The sequence below is a fragment of the Stenella coeruleoalba genome (genome assembly GCF_951394435.1).
Source record: "Stenella coeruleoalba genome assembly, chromosome: 7".
In the NCBI taxonomy this organism is placed as follows: domain Eukaryota; kingdom Metazoa; phylum Chordata; class Mammalia; order Artiodactyla; family Delphinidae; genus Stenella; species Stenella coeruleoalba.
Window position 1 is genome coordinate 3,097,607 of NC_137153.1, and position 22,710 is coordinate 3,120,316.

Below are 22,710 nucleotides of genomic sequence, written 5' to 3' on the forward strand. Positions count from 1 at the left end.
AAAGGAAATCTGCACTACAATGAAGTCTCACTTCCCCCTGGTCAAAAGGGCCATCTGAAAAAAGTGTAAAATCCAGAAAGGCAGGACAGGCCATGGAGAACTGGGAGCCTTGTTATGCTGATGGGCGGGATGTAAATTGCCAACAGACACTCGGGAGAAGTGTATGGTGTTTCCTGAAACATCTAAAAAACAAAGCAACAGAGCCTAGGGCACTGCCACTTATGGTCCTATAGCTTAGGGAAATTAAAATCAAAAAGACACAGCCACCCCAAAGTTTGGAACGGCTCTGTTTACAAGAACCTCGTTTACAGTACAAGTTCAACATCGCAGAAAGTGAAAAATGGATAAAGAAGTTGTGGTATTTACTTACAAAGCAATATCACTCAGCAATGAAATCTGTGTCATCAGGCCCTTAGCAGCACAATGAGTGGATTCAGGTATGATGATTCTAACTGAAATAAGTCACACAGAAAAAGAAACATCATAAGATATCAGTAATACACGGATTGTAAACTTGGCTACACAGGAACTGAATGACAGAACAGAACAGGTTCTCAAATTTAGAAAACCAACTTATGCTTGCTTAAGGGTAAAGGTGAGTTGGGGTGCTGCATAAAACCAGAGATTGAAATGAGCACAGATAAAGTTCCTTAAGCCAAATATGGAATAGACAAGAGCTACTCCTTGCTCAACGAAATGGACTCAACACCGCATATTAAACGCCTAAGAATGTACCTGACTAGTAAGTATCTTAAAACCTATGGATTGCTATGTCTCCGAAAGAGAATCAAGCATGTGTACAGGGGCATAAACGCAGCAGTGATAGGATTGGAGAGGTTCGGTGAGCAAATGAAGACCCTTTGAAGTCATATTGCATGGTACCCATTCCACGGGTTTCAACTACCCAGGTTTAAGGTATTCTTCCTTCAGCTAAAACATGCATGTGGAACCTAGAGTATGATCAACCATGTGATCGGGAGACGTGTTCAAATATGTCTCAGTTTTCGTACCTGGTACTCGGGTGCAACATTCCAGACGCTTTACTAACACTCTCCCGACTTGGAGAGTCAGTCCCTTTGACCTCCTGTTTGGCCCAGTTTGCAATTTCTGCGGAAGATGAACAGGAATAGTGAGAACCAATGAGAGACTAGCTGGAGGTGTCTGGACGGGCAAATTTAACTCTCATTTCCCACCAGGAAGAGGAAATAACCAAAGGCTCAGCGTTCCGTACCAGAATCAGATTAGGGCCTGAAGCCATCCTGCGGTGTTGCGGCCAGCTCAAAAGAAAGCGAGTTGAAGAAAGGAGCTCAGGGGCACTGTAATTCACAAACCTGCAGAGTTATAAATGACAGCTATCGTCCAAAAATAGACTGAAGTAAGGCTGCCAAGAGGACTTGAAAGCGGGTCAGAATTGCAGGAAACCGATTTCAGAAGGTAGACTGGAACTGCATTGAAAGCATAGGAAAAGAGGCAGAACGTCCACAATGATGCACTTGGCCAAAAAGGGCGTATGCGTTTTTTCCTGAATATATTCAGGAAAAAATACATACGCCCTTTTTGGCCAACCAAGCAAGCTTGCAAAGGAAATCTGCACTACAATGAAGTCTCAATTCCCCCCGGTCAAAAGGGCCATCTGAAAAAAGTGTAAAATCCAGAAAGGCAGGACAGGCCATGGAGAACTGGGAGCCTTGTTATGCTGATGGGCGGGATGTAAATTACCAACAGACACTCAGGAGAAGTGTATGGTGTTTCCTGAAACATCTAAAAAACAAAGCAACAGAGCCTAGGGCACTGCCACTTATGGTCCTATAGCTTAGGGAAATTAAAATCAAAAAGACACAGCCACCCCAAAGTTTGGGACGCCTCTGTTTACAAGAACCTCGTTTACAGTACAAGTTCAACATCGCAGAAAGTGAAAAATGGATAAAGAAGTTGTGGTATTTACTTATAAAGCAATATCACTCAGCAATGAAATCTATGTCATCAGGCCCTTAGCAGCACAATGAGTGGATTCAGGTATGATGATTCTAACTGAAATAAGTCACACAGAAAAAGAAACATCATAAGATATCAGTAATACACGGAATGTAAACTTGGCTACACAGGAACTGAATTACAGAACAGAACAGGGTCTCAAATTTAGAAAACCAACTTATGCTTGCTTAAGGGTAAAGGTGAGTTGGGGTGCTGCATAAACCCAGAGATTGAAATGAGCACAGATAAAGTTCCTTAAGCCAAATATGGAATAGACAAGAGCTACTCCTTGCTCAACGAAATGGACTCAACACCCCATATTAAACGCCTAAGAATGTACCTGACTAGTAAGTATCTTAAAACCTATGGATTGCTATGTCTCCGAAAGAGAATCAAGCATGTGTACAGGGGCATAAACGCAGCAGTGATAGGATTGGAGAGGTTCGGTGAGCAAATGAAGACCCTTTGAAGTCATATTGCATGGTACCCATTCCACGGGTTTCAACTACCCAGGTTTAAGGTATTCTTCCTTCAGCTAAAACATGCATGTGGAACCTAGAGTATGATCAACCATGTGATCGGGAGACGTGTTCAAATATGTCCCAGTTTTCGTACCCTGGTACTCGGGTGCAACATTCCAGACGCTTTACTAACACTCTCCCGACTTGGAGAGTCAGTCCCTTTAACCTCCTGTTTGGCCCAGTTTGCAATTTCTGCGGAAGATGAACAGGAATAGCGAGAACCAATGAGAGGCTAGCTGAAGGTGTCTGGACGGGCAAATTTAACTCTCATTTCCCACCAGGAAGAGGAATTAACCAAAGGCTCAGCGTGCCGTGCCGGAACCAGATTAGGGCCTGAAGCCATCCTGCGGTGTTGCGGCCAGGTCACAAGAAAGCGAGTTGAAGAAAGGAGCTCAGGGGCACTGTAATTCACAAACCTGCAGAGTTATAAATGACAGCTATCGTCCAAAAATAGACTGAAGTAAGGCTGCCAAGAGGACTTGAAAGCGGGGCAGAATTGCAGGAAACCGATTTCAGGAGGTAGACTGGAATTGCATTGAAAGCATAGGAAAAGAGGCAGAACGTCCACAATGATGCACTTGGCCAAAAAGGGCATATGCGTTTTTTCCTGAATATATTCAGGAAAAAACGCATACGCACTTTTTGGCCAACCAAGCAAGCTTGCAAAGGAAATCTGCACTACAATGAAGTCTAACTTCCCCCCGGTCAAAAGGGCCATCTGAAAAAAGTGTAAAATCCAGAAAGGCAGGACAGGCCATGGAGAACTGGGAGCCTTGTTATGCTGATGGGCGGGATGTAAATTGCCAACAGACACTCGGGAGAAGTGTATGGTGTTTCCTGAAACATCTAAAAAACAAAGCAACAGAGCCTAGGGCACTGCCACTTATGGTCCCATAGCTTAGGGAAATTAAAATCAAAAAGACACAGCCACCCCAAAGTTTGGGACGGCTCTGTTTACAAGAACCTCGTTTACAGTACAAGTTCAACATCGCAGAAAGTGAAAAATGGATAAAGAAGTTGTGGTATTTACTTACAAAGCAATATCACTCAGCAATGAAATCTATGTCATCAGGCCCTTAGCATCACAATGAGTGGATTCAGGTATGATGATTCTAACTGAAATAAGTCACACAGAAAAAGAAACATCATAAGATATCAGTAATACATGGAATGTAAACTTGGCTACACAGGAACTGAATTACAGAACAGAACAGGGTCTCAAATTTAGAAAACCAACTTATGCTTGCTTAAGGGGAAAGGTGAGTTGGGGTGCTGCATAAAACCAGAGATTGAAATGAGCACAGATAAAGTTCCTTAAGCCAAATATGGAATAGACAAGAGCTACTCCTTGCTCAACGAAATGGACTCAACACCGCATATTAAACGCCTAAGAATGTACCTGACTAGTAAGTATCTTAAAACCTATGGATTGCTATGTCTCCAAAAGAGAATCAAGCGTGTGTACAGGGGCATAAACGCAGCAGTGATAGGATTGGAGAGGTTCGGTGAGCAAATGAAGACCCTTTGAAGTCATATTGCATGGTACCCATTACACGGGTCTCAACTCTCCAGGTTTAAGGTATTCTTCCTTCAGCTAAAACATGCATGTGGAACCCAAGTATGATCAACCATGTGAACGGGAGACGTGTTCAAATATGTCTCAGTTTTCCTCCCCTGGTACTCGGGTGCAACATTCCAGATGCTTTACTAACACTCTCCCCACTTGGAGAGTCAGCGCCTTTAACCTCCTGTTTGGCCCAGTTTGCAATTTCTGCGGAAGATGAACAGGAATAGCGAGAACCAATGAGAGGCTAGCTGGAGGTGTCTGGACGGGCAAATTTAACTCTCATTTCCCAACAGGAAGAGGAAATAACCAAAGGCTCAGCGTGCCGTGCCGGAACCAGATTAGGGCCTGAAGACATCCTGCGGTGTTGCGGCCAGCTCACAAGAAAGCGAGTTGAAGAAAGGAGCTCAGGGGCACTGTAATTCACAAACCTGCAGAGTTATAAATGACAGCTATCGTCCAAAAATAGACTGAAGTAAGGCTGCCAAGAGGACTTGAAAGCGGGGCAGAATTGCAGGAAACCGATTTCAGGAGGTAGACTGGAATTGCATTGAAAGCATAGGAAAAGAGGCAGAACGTCCACAATGATGCACTTGGCCAAAAAGGGCGTATGCGTTTTTTCCTGAATATATTCAGGAAAAAACGCATACGCCCTTTTTGGCCAACCAAGCAAGCTTGCAAAGGAAATCTGCACTACAATGAAGTCTCACTTCCCCCCGGTCAAAAGGGCCATCTGAAAAAAGTGTAAAATCCAGAAAGGCAGGACAGGCCATGGAGAACTGGGAGCCTTGTTATGCTGATGGGCGTGATGTAAATTGCCAACAACCACTCGGGAGAAGTGTATGGTGTTTCCTGAAACATCTAAAAAACAAAGCAACAGAGCATAGGGCACTGCCACTTATGCTCCTATAGCTTAGGGAAATTAAAATCAAAAAGACACAGCCACCCCAAAGTTTGGAACGGCTCTGTTTACAAGAACCTCGTTTACAGTACAAGTTCAACATCGCAGAAAGTGAAAAATGGATAAAGAAGTTGTGGTATTTACTTACAAAGCAATATCACTCAGCAATGAAATCTGTGTCATCAGGCCCTTAGTAGCACAATGAGTGGATTCAGGTATGATGATTCTAACTGAAATAAGTCACACAGAAAAAAAAACATCATAAGATATCAGTAATACACGGAATGTAAACTTGGCTACACAGGAACTGAATTACAGAACAGAACAGGGTCTCAAATTTAGAAAACCAACTTATGCTTGCTTAAGGGGAAAGGTGAGTTGGGGTGCTGCATAAAACCAGAGATTGAAATGAGCACAGATAAAGTTCCTTAAGCCAAATATAGAATAGAAAAGAGCTACTCCTTGCTCAACGAAATGGACTCAACACCACATATTAAACGCCTAAGAATGTACCTGACTAGTAAGTATCTTAAAACCTATGGATTGCTATGTCTCCAAAAGAGAATCAAGCATGTGTACAGGGGCATAAACGCAGCAGTAATAGGATTGGAGAGGTTCGGTGAGCAAATGAAGACCCTTTGAAGTCATATTGCATGGTACCCATTACACGGGTCTTAACTCTCCAGGTTTAAGGTATTCTTCCTTCAGCTAAAACATGCATGTGGAACCCAAGTATGATCAACCATGTGAACGGGAGACGTGTTCAAATATGTCTCAGTTTTCCTCCCCTGGTACTCGGGTGCAACACTCCAGACGCTTTACTAACACTCTCCCGACTTGGAGAGTCAGTCCCTTTAACCTCCTGTTTGGCCCAGTTTGCAATTTCTGCGGAAGATGAACAGGAATAGCGAGAAACAATGAGAGGCTAGCTGCAGGTGTCTGGACGGGCAAATTTAACTCTCATTTCCCACCAGGAAGAGGAATTAACCAAAGGCTCAGCATGCCGGTCCGGAACCAGATTAGGGCCTGAAGCCATCCTGCGGTGTTGCGGCCAGGTCACAAGAAAGCGAGTTGAAGAAAGGAGCTCAGGGGCACTGTAATTCACAAACCTGCAGAGTTATAAATGACAGCTATCGTCCAAAAATAGACTGAAGTAAGGCTGCCAAGAGGACTTGAAAGCGGGGCAGAATTGCAGGAAACCGATTTCAGGAGGTAGACTGGAATTGCATTGAAAGCATAGGAAAAGAGGCAGAACGTCCACAATGATGCACTTGGCCAAAAAGGGCGTATGCGTTTTTTCCTGAATATATTCAGGAAAAAACGCATACGCCCTTTTTGGCCAACCAAGCAAGCTTGCAAAGGAAATCTGCACTACAATGAAGTCTCACTTCCCCCCGGTCAAAAGGGCCATCTGAAAAAAGTGTAAAATCCAGAAAGGCAGGACAGGCCATGGAGAACTGGGAGCCTTGTTCTGCTGATGGGCGGGATGTAAATTGCCAACAGACACTCGGGAGAAGTGTATGGTGTTTCCTGAAACATCTAAAAAACAAAGCAACAGAGCCTAGGGCACTTCCACTTATGGTCCTATAGCTTAGGGAAATTAAAATCAAAAAGACACAGCCACCCCAAAGTTTGGAACGGCTCTGTTTACAAGAACCTCGTTTACAGTACAAGTTCAACATCGCAGAAAGTGAAAAATGGATAAAGAAGTTGTGGTATTTACTTACAAAGCAATATCACTCAGCAATGAAATCTATGTCATCAGGCCCTTAGCATCACAATGAGTGGATTCAGGTATGATGATTCTAACTGAAATAAGTCACACAGAAAAAGAAACATCATAAGATATCAGTAATACACGGAATGTAAACTTGGCTACACAGGAACTGAATTACAGAACAGAACAGGGTCTCAAATTTAGAAAACCAACTTATGCTTGCTTAAGGGGAAAGGTGAGTTGGGTTGCTGCATAAAACCAGAGATTGAAATGAGCACAGATAAAGTTCCTTAAGCCAAATATGGAATAGACAAGAGCTACTCCTTGCTCAACGAAATGGACTCAACACCGCATATTAAACGCCTAAGAATGTACCTGACTAGTAAGTATCGTAAAACCTATGGATTGCTATGTCTCCGAAAGAGAATCAAGCATGTGTACAGTGGCATAAACGCAGCAGTGATAGGATTGGAGAGGTTCGGTGAGCAAATGAAGACCCTTTGAAGTCATATTGCATGGTACCCATTCCACGGGTTTCAACTACCCAGGTTTTAGGTATTCTTCCTTCAGCTAAAACATGCATGTGGAACCCAAGTATGATCAACCATGTGAACGGGAGTCGTGTTCAAATATGTCTCAGTTTTCCTCCCCTGGTACTCGGGTGCAACGTTCCAGACGCCTTACTAACACTCTCCCCACTTGGAGAGTCAGCGTCTTTAACCTCCTGTTTGGCCCAGTTTGCAATTTCTGCAGAAGATGAACAGGAATAGCGAGAACCAATGAGAGGCTAGCTGGAGGTGTCTGGACGGGCAAATTTAACTCTCATTTCCCAACAGGAAGAGGAAATAACCAAAGGCTCAGCGTGCCGTACCGGAACCAGATTAGGGCCTGAAGCCATCCTGCGGTGTTGCGGCCAGCTCAAAAGAAAGCGAGTTGAAGAAAGGAGCTCAGGGGCACTGTAATTCACAAACCTGCAGAGTTATAAATGACAGCTATCGTCCAAAAATAGACTGAAGTAAGGCTGCCAAGAGGACTTGAAAGCGGGGCAGAATTGCAGGAAACCGATTTCAGGAGGTAGACTGGAATTGCATTGAAAGCACAGGAAAAGAGGCAGAACGTCCACAATGATGCACTTGGCCAAAAAGGGCGTATGCGTTTTTTCCTGAATATATTCAGGAAAAAACGCATACGCCCTTTTTGGCCAACCAAGCAAGCTTGCAAAGGAAATCTGCACTACAATGAAGTCTCACTTCCCCCCGGTCAAAAGGGCCATCTGAAAAAAGTGTAAAATCCAGAAAGGCAGGACAGGCCATGGAGAACTGGGAGCCTTGTTCTGCTGATGGGCGGGATGTAAATTGCCAACAACCACTCGGGAGAAGTGTATGGTGTTTCCTGAAACCTCTAAAAAACAAAGCAACAGAGCATAGGGCACTGCCACTTATGCTCCTATAGCTTAGGGAAATTAAAATCAAAAAGACACAGCCACCCCAAAGTTTGGAACGGCTCTGTTTACAAGAACCTCGTTTACAGTACAAGTTCAACATCGCAGAAAGTGAAAAATGGATAAAGAAGTTGTGGTATTTACTTACAAAGCAATATCACTCAGCAATGAAATCTGTGTCATCAGGCCCTTAGTAGCACAATGAGTGGATTCAGGTATGATGATTCTAACTGAAATAAGTCACACAGAAAAAAAAACATCATAAGATATCAGTAATACACGGAATGTAAACTTGGCTACACAGGAACTGAATTACAGAACAGAACAGGGTCTCAAATTTAGAAAACCAACTTATGCTTGCTTAAGGGGAAAGGTGAGTTGGGGTGCTGCATAAAACCAGAGATTGAAATGAGCACAGATAAAGTTCCTTAAGCCAAATATGGAATAGAAAAGAGCTACTCCTTGCTCAACGAAATGGACTCAACACCACATATTAAACGCCTAAGAATGTACCTGACTAGTAAGTATCGGAAAACCTATGGATTGCTATGTCTCCAAAAGAGAATCAAGCATGTGTACAGGGGCATAAACGCAGCAGTAATAGGATTGGAGAGGTTCGGTGAGCAAATGAAGACCCTTTGAAGTCATATTGCATGGTACCCATTACACGGGTCTTAACTCTCCAGGTTTAAGGTATTCTTCCTTCAGCTAAAACATGCATGTGGAACCCAAGTATGATCAACCATGTGAACGGGAGACGTGTTCAAATATGTCTCAGTTTTCCTCCCCTGGTACTCGGGTGCAACACTCCAGACGCTTTACTAACACTCTCCCGACTTGGAGAGTCAGTCCCTTTAACCTCCTGTTTGGCCCAGTTTGCAATTTCTGCAGAAGATGAACAGGAATAGCGAGAAACAATGAGAGGCTAGCTGCAGGTGTCTGGACGGGCAAATTTAACTCTCATTTCCTACCAGGAAGAGGAATTAACCAAAGGCTCAGCATGCCGGTCCGGAACCAGATTAGGGCCTGAAGCCATCCTGCGGTGTTGCGGCCAGGTCACAAGAAAGCGAGTTGAAGAAAGGAGCTCAGGGGCACTGTAATTCACAAACCTGCAGAGTTATAAATGACAGCTATCGTCCAAAAATAGACTGAAGTAAGGCTGCCAAGAGGACTTGAAAGCGGGGCAGAATTGCAGGAAACCGATTTCAGGAGGTAGACTGGAATTGCATTGAAAGCATAGGAAAAGAGGCAGAACGTCCACAATGATGCACTTGGCCAAAAAGGGCGTATGCGTTTTTTCCTGAATATATTCAGGAAAAAACGCATACGCCCTTTTTGGCCAACCAAGCAAGCTTGCAAAGGAAATCTGCACTACAATGAAGTCTCACTTCCCCCCGGTCAAAAGGGCCATCTGAAAAAAGTGTAAAATCCAGAAAGGCAGGACAGGCCATGGAGAACTGGGAGCCTTGTTCTGCTGATGGGCGGGATGTAAATTGCCAACAGACACTCGGGAGAAGTGTATGGTGTTTCCTGAAACATCTAAAAAACAAAGCAACAGAGCCTAGGGCACTTCCACTTATGGTCCTATAGCTTAGGGAAATTAAAATCAAAAAGACACAGCCACCCCAAAGTTTGGAACGGCTCTGTTTACAAGAACCTCGTTTACAGTACAAGTTCAACATCGCAGAAAGTGAAAAATGGATAAAGAAGTTGTGGTATTTACTTACAAAGCAATATCACTCAGCAATGAAATCTATGTCATCAGGCCCTTAGCATCACAATGAGTGGATTCAGGTATGATGATTCTAACTGAAATAAGTCACACAGAAAAAGAAACATCATAAGATATCAGTAATACACGGAATGTAAACTTGGCTACACAGGAACTGAATTACAGAACAGAACAGGGTCTCAAATTTAGAAAACCAACTTATGCTTGCTTAAGGGGAAAGGTGAGTTGGGTTGCTGCATAAAACCAGAGATTGAAATGAGCACAGATAAAGTTCCTTAAGCCAAATATGGAATAGACAAGAGCTACTCCTTGCTCAACGAAATGGACTCAACACCGCATATTAAACGCCTAAGAATGTACCTGACTAGTAAGTATCGTAAAACCTATGGATTGCTATGTCTCCGAAAGAGAATCAAGCATGTGTACAGGGGCATAAACGCAGCAGTGATAGGATTGGAGAGGTTCGGTGAGCAAATGAAGACCCTTTGAAGTCATATTGCATGGTACCCATTCCACGGGTTTCAACTACCCAGATTTTAGGTATTCTTCCTTCAGCTAAAACATGCATGTGGAACCCAAGTATGATCAACCATGTGAACGGGAGTCGTGTTCAAATATGTCTCAGTTTTCCTCCCCTGGTACTCGGGTGCAACGTTCCAGACGCCTTACTAACACTCTCCCCACTTGGAGAGTCAGCGTCTTTAACCTCCTGTTTGGCCCAGTTTGCAATTTCTGCGGAAGATGAACAGGAATAGCGAGAACCAATGAGAGGCTAGCTGGAGGTGTCTGGACGGGCAAATTTAACTCTCATTTCCCAACAGGAAGAGGAAATAACCAAAGGGTCAGCGTGCCGTACCGGAACCAGATTAGGGCCTGAAGCCATCCTGCGGTGTTGCGGCCAGCTCAAAAGAAAGCGAGTTGAAGAAAGGAGCTCAGGGGCACTGTAATTCACAAACCTGCAGAGTTATAAATGACAGCTATCGTCCAAAAATAGACTGAAGTAAGGCTGCCAAGAGGACTTGAAAGCGGGGCAGAATTGCAGGAAACCGATTTCAGGAGGTAGACTGGAATTGCATTGAAAGCATAGGAAAAGAGGCAGAACGTCCACAATGATGCACTTGGCCAAAAAGGGCGTATGCGTTTTTTCCTGAATATATTCAGGAAAAAACGCATACGCCCTTTTTGGCCAACCAAGCAAGCTTGCAAAGGAAATCTGCACTACAATGAAGTCTCACTTCCCCCCGGTCAAAAGGGCCATCTGAAAAAAGTGTAAAATCCAGAAAGGCAGGACAGGCCATGGAGAACTGGGAGCCTTGTTCTGCTGATGGGCGGGATGTAAATTGCCAACAACCACTCGGGAGAAGTGTATGGTGTTTCCTGAAACATCTAAAAAACAAAGCAACAGAACCTAGGGCAGTTCCACTTATGGTCCTATAGCTTAGGGAAATTAAAATCAAAAAGACACAGCCACCCCAAAGTTTGGAACGGCTCTGTTTACAAGAACCTCGTTTACAGTACAAGTTCAACATCGCAGAAAGTGAAAAATGGATAAAGAAGTTGTGGTATTTACTTACAAAGCAATATCACTCAGCAATGAAATCTGTGTCATCAGGCCCTTAGTAGCACAATGAGTGGATTCAGGTATGATGATTCTAACTGAAATAAGTCACACAGAAAAAAAAACATCATAAGATATCAGTAATACACGGAATGTAAACTTGGCTACACAGGAACTGAATTACAGAACAGAACAGGGTCTCAAATTTAGAAAACCAACTTATGCTTGCTTAAGGGGAAAGGTGAGTTGGGGTGCTGCATAAAACCAGAGATTGAAATGAGCACAGATAAAGTTCCTTAAGCCAAATATGGAATAGAAAAGAGCTACTCCTTGCTCAACGAAATGGACTCAACACCACATATTAAACGCCTAAGAATGTACCTGACTAGTAAGTATCGGAAAACCTATGGATTGCTATGTCTCCAAAAGAGAATCAAGCATGTGTACAGGGGCATAAACGCAGCAGTAATAGGATTGGAGAGGTTCGGTGAGCAAATGAAGACCCTTTGAAGTCATATTGCATGGTACCCATTACACGGGTCTTAACTCTCCAGGTTTAAGGTATTCTTCCTTCAGCTAAAACATGCATGTGGAACCCAAGTATGATCAACCATGTGAACGGGAGACGTGTTCAAATATGTCTCAGTTTTCCTCCCCTGGTACTCGGGTGCAACATTCCAGACGCTTTACTAACACTCTCCCGACTTGGAGAGTCAGTCCCTTTAACCTCCTGTTTGGCCCAGTTTGCAATTTCTGCAGAAGATGAACAGGAATAGCGAGAAACAATGAGAGGCTAGCTGCAGGTGTCTGGACGGGCAAATTTAACTCTCATTTCCCACCAGGAAGAGGAATTAACCAAAGGCTCAGCATGCCGGTCCGGAACCAGATTAGGGCCTGAAGCCATCCTGCGGTGTTGCGGCCAGGTCACAAGAAAGCGAGTTGAAGAAAGGAGCTCAGGGGCACTGTAATTCACAAACCTGCAGAGTTATAAATGACAGCTATCGTCCAAAAATAGACTGAAGTAAGGCTGCCAAGAGGACTTGAAAGCGGGGCAGAATTGCAGGAAACCGATTTCAGGAGGTAGACTGGAATTGCATTGAAAGCATAGGAAAAGAGGCAGAACGTCCACAATGATGCACTTGGCCAAAAAGGGCGTATGCGTTTTTTCCTGAATATATTCAGGAAAAAACGCATACGCCCTTTTTGGCCAACCAAGCAAGCTTGCAAAGGAAATCTGCACTACAATGAAGTCTCACTTCCCCCCGGTCAAAAGGGCCATCTGAAAAAAGTGTAAAATCCAGAAAGGCAGGACAGGCCATGGAGAACTGGGAGCCTTGTTCTGCTGATGGGCGGGATGTAAATTGCCAACAGACACTCGGGAGAAGTGTATGGTGTTTCCTGAAACATCTAAAAAACAAAGCAACAGAGCCTAGGGCACTTCCACTTATGGTCCTATAGCTTAGGGAAATTAAAATCAAAAAGACACAGCCACCCCAAAGTTTGGAACGGCTCTGTTTACAAGAACCTCGTTTACAGTACAAGTTCAACATCGCAGAAAGTGAAAAATGGATAAAGAAGTTGTGGTATTTACTTACAAAGCAATATCACTCAGCAATGAAATCTATGTCATCAGGCCCTTAGCATCACAATGAGTGGATTCAGGTATGATGATTCTAACTGAAATAAGTCACACAGAAAAAGAAACATCATAAGATATCAGTAATACACGGAATGTAAACTTGGCTACACAGGAACTGAATTACAGAACAGAACAGGGTCTCAAATTTAGAAAACCAACTTATGCTTGCTTAAGGGGAAAGGTGAGTTGGGTTGCTGCATAAAACCAGAGATTGAAATGAGCACAGATAAAGTTCCTTAAGCCAAATATGGAATAGACAAGAGCTACTCCTTGCTCAACGAAATGGACTCAACACCGCATATTAAACGCCTAAGAATGTACCTGACTAGTAAGTATCGTAAAACCTATGGATTGCTATGTCTCCGAAAGAGAATCAAGCATGTGTACAGGGGCATAAACGCAGCAGTGATAGGATTGGAGAGGTTCGGTGAGCAAATGAAGACCCTTTGAAGTCATATTGCATGGTACCCATTCCACGGGTTTCAACTACCCAGATTTTAGGTATTCTTCCTTCAGCTAAAACATGCATGTGGAACCCAAGTATGATCAACCATGTGAACGGGAGTCGTGTTCAAATATGTCTCAGTTTTCCTCCCCTGGTACTCGGGTGCAACGTTCCAGACGCCTTACTAACACTCTCCCCACTTGGAGAGTCAGCGTCTTTAACCTCCTGTTTGGCCCAGTTTGCAATTTCTGCGGAAGATGAACAGGAATAGCGAGAACCAATGAGAGGCTAGCTGGAGGTGTCTGGACGGGCAAATTTAACTCTCATTTCCCAACAGGAAGAGGAAATAACCAAAGGGTCAGCGTGCCGTACCGGAACCAGATTAGGGCCTGAAGCCATCCTGCGGTGTTGCGGCCAGCTCAAAAGAAAGCGAGTTGAAGAAAGGAGCTCAGGGGCACTGTAATTCACAAACCTGCAGAGTTATAAATGACAGCTATCGTCCAAAAATAGACTGAAGTAAGGCTGCCAAGAGGACTTGAAAGCGGGGCAGAATTGCAGGAAACCGATTTCAGGAGGTAGACTGGAATTGCATTGAAAGCATAGGAAAAGAGGCAGAACGTCCACAATGATGCACTTGGCCAAAAAGGGCGTATGCGTTTTTTCCTGAATATATTCAGGAAAAAACGCATACGCCCTTTTTGGCCAACCAAGCAAGCTTGCAAAGGAAATCTGCACTACAATGAAGTCTCACTTCCCCCCGGTCAAAAGGGCCATCTGAAAAAAGTGTAAAATCCAGAAAGGCAGGACAGGCCATGGAGAACTGGGAGCCTTGTTCTGCTGATGGGCGGGATGTAAATTGCCAACAACCACTCGGGAGAAGTGTATGGTGTTTCCTGAAACATCTAAAAAACAAAGCAACAGAACCTAGGGCAGTTCCACTTATGGTCCTATAGCTTAGGGAAATTAAAATCAAAAAGACACAGCCACCCCAAAGTTTGGAACGGCTCTGTTTACAAGAACCTCGTTTACAGTACAAGTTCAACATCGCAGAAAGTGAAAAATGGATAAAGAAGTTGTGGTATTTACTTACAAAGCAATATCACTCAGCAATGAAATCTGTGTCATCAGGCCCTTAGCAGCACAATGAGTGGATTCAGGTATGATGATTCTAACTGAAGTAAGTCACACAGAAAAAGAAACATCATAAGATATCACTAATACACGGAATGTAAACTTGGCTACACAGGAACTGAATTACAGAACAGAACAGGGTCTCAAATTTAGAAAACCAACTTATGCTTGCTTAAGGGGAAAGGTGAGTTGGGGTGCTGCATAAAACCAGAGATTTAAATGAGCACAGATAAAGTTCCTTAAGTCAAATATGGAATAGACAAGAGCTACTCCTTGCTCAACGAAATGGACTCAACACCGCATATTAAACGCCTAAGAATGTACCTGACTAGTAAGTATCTTAAAACCTATGGATTGCGATGTCTCCGAAAGAGAATCAAGCATGTGTACAGGGGCATAAACGCAGCAGTGATAGGATTGGAGAGGTTCGGTGAGCAAATGAAGACCCTTTGAAGTCATATTGCATGGTATCCATTACACGGGTCTTAACTCTCCAGGTTTAAGGTATTCTTCCTTCAGCTAAAACATGCATGTGGAACCCAAGTATGATCAACCATGTGAACGGGAGACGTGTTCAAATATGTCTCAGTTTTCCTCCCCTGGTACTCGGGTGCAACATTCCAGACGCTTTACTAACACTCTCCCCACTTGGAGAGTCAGTCCCTTTAACCTCCTGTTTGGCCCAGTTTGCAATTTCTGCGGAAGATGAACAGGAATAGCGAGAACCAATGAGAGGCTAGCTGGAGGTGTCTGGACGGGCAAATTTAACTCTCATTTCCCACCAGGAAGAGGAATTAACCAAAGGCTCAGCATGCCGTGCCAGAACCAGATTAGGGCCTGAAGCCATCCTGCGGTGTTGCGGCCAGGTCACAAGAAAGCGAGTTGAAGAAAGGAGCTCAGGGGCACTGTAATTCACAAACCTGCAGACTTATAAATGACAGCTATCGTCCAAAAATAGACTGAAGTAAGGCTGCCAAGAGGACTTGAAAGCGGGGCAGAATTGCAGGAAACCGATTTCAGGAGGTAGACTGGAATTGCATTGAAAGCATAGGAAAAGAGGCAGAACGTCCACAATGATGCACTTGGCCAAAAAGGGCGTATGCGTTTTTTCCTGAATATATTCAGGAAAAAACGCATACGCCCTTTTTGGCCAACCAAGCAAGCTTGCAAAGGAAATCTGCACTACAATGAAGTCTCACTTCCCCCCGGTCAAAAGGGCCATCTGAAAAAAGTGTAAAATCCAGAAAGGCAAGACAGGCCATGGAGAACTGGGAGCCTTGTTATGCTGATGGGCGGGATGTAAATTGCCAACAACCACTCGGGAGAAGTGTATGGTGTTTCCTGAAACATCTAAAAAACAAAGCAACAGAGCCTAGGGCACTGCCACTTATGGTCCTATAGCTTAGGGAAATTAAAATCAAAAAGACACAGCCACCCCAAAGTTTGGGACGCCTCTGTTTACAAGAACCTCGTTTACAGTACAAGTTCAACATCGCAGAAAGTGAAAAATGTATAAAGAACTTGTGGTACTTACGTACAATGCAGTATCACTCAGCAATGAAATCTATGTCATCAGGCCCGTAGCAGCATAATGAGTGGATTCAGGTATGATGATTCTAACTGAAATAAGTCACACAGAAAAAGAAACATCATAAGTTATCACTAATACACGGAATGTAAACTTGGCTACACAGGAACTGAATTACATAACAGAACAGGGTCTCAAATTTAGAAAACCAACTTATGCTTGCTTAAGGGGAAAGGTGAGTTGGGGTGCTGCATAAAACCAGAGATTGAAATGAGCACAGATAAAGTTCCTTAAGCCAAATATGGAATAGACAAGAGCTACTCATTGCTCAACGAAATGGACTCAACACCCCATATTAAACGCCTAAGAATGTACCTGACTAGTAAGTATCTTAAAACCTATGGATTGCTATGTCTCCAAAAGAGAATCAAGCGTGTGTACAGGGGCATAAACGCAGCAGTGATAGGATTGGAGAGGTTCGGTGAGCAAATGAAGACCCTTTGAAGTCATATTGCATGGTACGCATTACACGGGTCTCAACTCTCCAGGTTTAAGGTATTCTTCCTTCAGCTAAAACATGCATGTGGAACCCAAGTATGATCAACCATGTGAACGGGAGACGTGTTCAAATATGTCTCAGTTTTCCTCCCCTGGTACTCGGGTGCAACATTCCAGACGCTTTACTAACACTCTCCCCACTTGGAGAGTCAGCGCCTTTAACCTCCTGTTTGGCCCAGTTTGCAATTTCTGCGGAAGATGAACAGGAATAGCGAGAACCAATGAGAGGCTAGCTGGAGGTGTCTGGACGGGCAAATTTAACTCTCATTTGCCAACAGGAAGAGGAAATAACCAAAGGCTCAGCGTGCCGTGCCGGAACCAGATTAGGGCCTGAAGACATCCTGCGGTGTTGCGGCCAGGTCACAAGAAAGCGAGTTGAAGAAAGGAGCTCAGGGGCACTGTAATTCACAAACCTGCAGAGTTATAAATGACAGCTATCGTCCAAAAATATACTGAAGTAAGGCTGCCAAGAGGACTTGAAAGCGGGGCAGAATTTCAGGAAACCGATTTCAGGAGGTAGACTGGAATTGCATTGAAAGCATAGGAAAAGAGGCAGAACGTCCACAATGATGCACTTGGCCAAAAAGGGCGTATGCGTTTTTTCCTGAATATATTCAGGAAAAAACGCATACGCCCTTTTTGGCCAACCAAGCAAGCTTGCAAAGGAAATCTGCACTACAATGAAGTCTCACTTCCCCCCGGTCAAAAGGGCCATCTGAAAAAAGTGTAAAATCCAGAAAGGCAGGACAGGCCATGGAGAACTGGGAGCCTTGTTATGCTGATGGGCGGGATGTAAATTGCCAACAACCATTCGGGAGAACTGTATGGTGTTTCCTGAAACATCTAAAAAACAAAGCAACAGAGCCTAGGGCACTGCCACTTATGGTCCTATAGCTTAGGGAAATTAAAATCAAAAAGACACAGCCACCCCAAAGTTTGGGACGCCTCCGTTTATAAGAACCTCGTTTACTATACAAGTTCAATATCACAGAAAGTGAAAAATGGATAAAGAACTTGTGGTACTTACGTACAATGCAGTATCACTCAGCAATGAAATCTATGTCATCAGGCCCATAGCAGCATAATGAGTGGATTCAGGTACGATGATTCTAACTGAAATAAGTCACACAGAAAAAGAAACATCATAAGATATCACTAATACACGGAATGTAAACTTGGCTACACAGGAACTGAATTACAGAACAGAACAGGGTCTCAAATTTAGAAAACCAACTTATGCTTGCTTAAGGGGAAAGGTGAGTTGGGGTGCTGCATAAAACCAGAGATTGAAATGAGCACAGATAAAGTTCCTTAAGCCAAATATGGAATAGACAAGAGCTACTCCTTGCTCAACGAAATGGACTCAACACCGCATATTAAACGCCTAAGAATGTACCTGACTAGTAAGTATCTTAAAACCTATGGATTGCTATGTCTCCGAAAGAGAATCAAGCATGTGTACAGGGGCATAAACGCAGCAGTGATAGGATTGGAGATGTTCGGTGAGCAAATGAAGACCCTTTGAAGTCATATTGCATGGTACCCATTCCACGGGTTTCAAATACCCAGGTTTAAGGTATTCTTCCTCAGCTAAAACATGCATGTGGAACCTAGAGTATGATCAACCATGTGATCGGGAGACGTGTTCAAATATGTCTCAGTTTTCCTCCCCTGGTACTCGGGTGCAACATTCCAGACGCTTTACTAACACTCTCCCGACTTGGAGAGTCAGTCCCTTTAACCTCCTGTTTAGCACAGTTTGCAATTTCTGCGGAAGATGAACAGGAATAGCGAGAACCAATGAGAGACTAGCTGGAGGTGTCTGGACGGGCAAAATTAACTCTCATTTCCCACCAGGAAGAGGAATTAACCAAAGGCTCAGCGTGCCGTGCCAGAACCAGATTAGGGCCTGAAGCCATCCTGCGGTGTTGCGGCCAGGTCACAAGAAAGCAAGTTGAAGAAAGGAGCTCAGGGGCACTGTAATTCACAAACCTGCAGAGTTATAAATGACAGCTATCGTCCAAAAATAGACTGAAGTAAGGCTGCCAAGAGGACTTGAAAGCGGGGCAGAATTGCAGGAAACCGATTTCAGGAGGTAGACTGGAATTGCATTGAAAGCATAGGAAAAGAGGCAGAACGTACACAATGATGCACTTGGCCAAAAAGGGCGTATGCGTTTTTTCCTGAATATATTCAGGAAAAAACGCATACGCCCTTTTTGGCCAACCAAGCAAGCTTGCAAAGGAAATCTGCACTACAATGAAGTCTCACTTCCCCCCGGTCAAAAGGGCCATCTGAAAAAAGTGTAAAATCCAGAAAGGCAAGACAGGCCATGGAGAACTGGGAGCCTTGTTATGCTGATGGGCGGGATGTAAATTGCCAACAGACACTGGGGAGAAGTGTATGGTGTTTCCTGAAACATCTAAAAAACAAAGCAACAGAACCTAGGGCACTTCCACTTATGGTCCTATAGCTTAGGGAAATTAAAATCAAAAAGACACAGCCACCCCAAAGTTTGGGACGCCTCTGTTTACAAGAACCTCGTTTACAGTACAAGTTCAACATTGCAGAAAGTGAAAAATGGATAAAGAAGTTGTGGTATTTACTTACAAAGCAATATCACTCAGCAATGAAATCTGTGTCATCAGGCCCATAGCAGCACAATGAGTGGATTCAGGTATGATGATTGTAACTGAAATAAGTCACACAGAAAAAGAAACATCATAAGTTATCACTAATACACAGAATGTAAACTTGGCTACACAGGAACTGAATTACAGAACAGAACAGGGTCTCAAATTTAGAAAACCAACTTATGCTTGCTTAAGGGGAAAGGTGAGTTGGGGTGCTGCATAAAACCAGAGATTGAAATGAGCACAGATAAAGTTCCTTAAGCCAAATATGGAATAGACAAGAGCTACTCCTTGCTCAACGAAATAGACTCAACACCCCATATTAAACGCCTAAGAATGTACCTGACTAGTAAGTATCTTAAAACCTATGGATTGCTATGTCTCCAAAAGAGAATCAAGCGTGTGTACAGGGGCATAAACGCAGCAGTGATAGGATTGGAGAGGTTCGGTGAGCAAATGAAGACCCCTTGAAGTCATATTGCATGGTACGCATTACACGGGTCTCAACTCTCCAGGTTTAAGGTATTCTTCCTTCAGCTAAAACATGCATGTGGAACCCAAGTATGATCAACCATGTGAACGGGAGACGTGTTCAAATATGTCTCAGTTTTCCTCCCCTGGTACTCGGGTGCAACATTCCAGACGCTTTACTAACACTCTCCCCACTTCGAGAGTCAGCGTCTTTAACCTCCTGTTTGGCCCAGTTTGCAATTTCTGCGGAAGATGAACAGGAATAGCGAGAACCAATGAGAGACTAGCTGGAGGTGTCTGGACGGGCAAATTTAACTCTCATTTCCCACCAGGAAGAGGAATTAACCAAAGGCTCAGCATGCCGGGCCGGAACCAGATTAGGGCCTGAAGCCATCCTGCGGTGTTGCGGCCAGGTCACAAGAAAGCGAGTTGAAGAAAGGAGCTCAGGGGCACTGTAATTCACAAACCTGCAGAGTTATAAATGACAGCTATCGTCCAAAAATAGACTGAAGTAAGGCTGCCAAGAGGACTTGAAAGCGGGGCAGAATTGCAGGAAACCGATTTCAGGAGGTAGACTGGAATTGCATTGAAAGCATAGGAAAAGAGGCAGAACGTACACAATGATGCACTTGGCCAAAAAGGGCGTATGCGTTTTTTCCTGAATATATTCAGGAAAAAACGCATACGCCCTTTTTGGCCAACCAAGCAAGCTTGCAAAGGAAATCTGCACTACAATGAAGTCTCACTTCCCCCCGGTCAAAAGGGCCATCTGAAAAAAGTGTAAAATCCAGAAAGGCAGGACAGGCCATGGAGAACTGGGAGCCTTGTTATGCTGATGGGCGGGATGTAAATTGCCAACAGACACTGGGGAGAAGTGTATGGTGTTTCCTGAAACATCTAAAAAACAAAGCAACAGAACCTAGGGCACTTCCACTTATGGTCCTATAGCTTAGGGAAATTAAAATCAAAAAGACACAGCCACCCCAAAGTTTGGGACGCCTCTGTTTACAAGAACCTCGTTTACAGTACAAGTTCAACATCGCAGAAAGTGAAAAATGGATAAAGAAGTTGTGGTATTTACTTACAAAGCAATATCACTCAGCAATGAAATCTGTGTCATCAGGCCCATAGCAGCACAATGAGTGGATTCAGGTATGATGATTCTAACTGAAATAAGTCACACAGAAAAAGAAACATCATAAGTTATCACTAATACACAGAATGTAAACTTGGCTACACAGGAACTGAATTACAGAACAGAACAGGGTCTCAAATTTAGAAAACCAACTTATGCTTGCTTAAGGGGAAAGGTGAGTTGGGGTGCTGCATAGAACCAGAGATTGAAATGAGCACAGATAAAGTTCCTTAAGCCAAATATGGAATAGACAAGAGCTACTCCTTGCTCAACGAAATAGACTCAACACCCCATATTAAACGCCTAAGAATGTACCTGACTAGTAAGTATCTTAAAACCTATGGATTGCTATGTCTCCAAAAGAGAATCAAGCGTGTGTACAGGGGCATAAACGCAGCAGTGATAGGATTGGAGAGGTTCGGTGAGCAAATGAAGACCCCTTGAAGTCATATTGCATGGTACGCATTACACGGGTCTCAACTCTCCAGGTTTAAGGTATTCTTCCTTCAGCTAAAACATGCATGTGGAACCCAAGTATGATCAACCATGTGAACGGGAGACGTGTTCAAATATGTCTCAGTTTTCCTCCCCTGGTACTCGGGTGCAACATTCCAGACGCTTTACTAACACTCTCCCCACTTCGAGAGTCAGCGTCTTTAACCTCCTGTTTGGCCCAGTTTGCAATTTCTGCGGAAGATGAACAGGAATAGCGAGAACCAATGAGAGACTAGCTGGAGGTGTCTGGACGGGCAAATTTAACTCTCATTTCCCACCAGGAAGAGGAATTAACCAAAGGCTCAGCATGCCGGGCCGGAACCAGATTAGGGCCTGAAGCCATCCTGCGGTGTTGCGGCCAGGTCACAAGAAAGCGAGTTGAAGAAAGGAGCTCAGGGGCACTGTAATTCACAAACCTGCAGAGTTATAAATGACAGCTATCGTCCAAAAATACACTGAAGTAAGGCTGCCAAGAGGACTTGAAAGCGGGGCAGAATTGCAGGAAACCGATTTCAGGAGGTAGACTGGAATTGCATTGAAAGCATAGGAAAAGAGGCAGAACGTCCACAATGATGCACTTGGCCAAAAAGGGCGTATGCGTTTTTTCCTGAATATATTCAGGAAAAAACGCATACGCCCTTTTTGGCCAACCAAGCAAGCTTGCAAAGGAAATCTGCACTACAATGAAGTCTCACTTCCCCCCGGTCAAAAGGGCCATCTGAAAAAAGTGTAAAATCCAGAAAGGCAGGACAGGCCATGGAGAACTGGAAGCCTTGTTATGCTGATGGGCGGGATGTAAATTGCCAACAACCACTCGGGAGAAGTGTATGGTGTTTCCTGAAACATCTAAAAAACAAAGCAACAGAACCTAGGGCACTTCCACTTATGGTCCTATAGATTAGGGAAATTAAAATCAAAAAGACACAGCCACCCCAAAGTTTGGAACGGCTATGTTTACAAGAACCTCGTTTACAGTACAAGTTCAACATCGCAGAAAGTGAAAAATGGATAAAGAACTTGTGGTATTTACTTACAAAGCAATATCACGCAGCAATGAAATCTGTGTCATCAGGCCCTTAGCAGCACAATGAGTGGATTCAGGTATGATGATTCTAACTGAAATAAGTCACACAGAAAAAGAAACATCATAAGATATCAGTAATACACGGAATGTAAACTTGGCTACACAGGTACTGAATTACAGAACAGAACAGGGTCTCAAATTTAGAAAACCAACTTATGCTTGCTTAAGGGTAAAGGTGAGTTG

At 43.8% G+C, this 22,710-nt stretch overlaps 1 long non-coding RNA gene across 26 annotated transcripts in view; it reads right to left on the bottom strand.

Moving 5' to 3' along the window:
- Positions 1 to 22,710, bottom strand: part of LOC307189637 — a 2,307,304-nt gene that overhangs the window by 1,366,164 nt on the left and 918,430 nt on the right. For 24 of the 26 annotated variants that reach the window (XR_013829230.1, XR_013829231.1, XR_013829232.1 and 21 more), the window contains exon 4: positions 22,478 to 22,555. The exons of the other annotated variants lie outside the window; for them this stretch is intronic. This is a non-coding gene — a long non-coding RNA (uncharacterized lncRNA). The remainder of the gene's footprint in view (positions 1 to 22,477; positions 22,556 to 22,710) is intronic. 26 annotated transcript variants of the gene reach the window in all.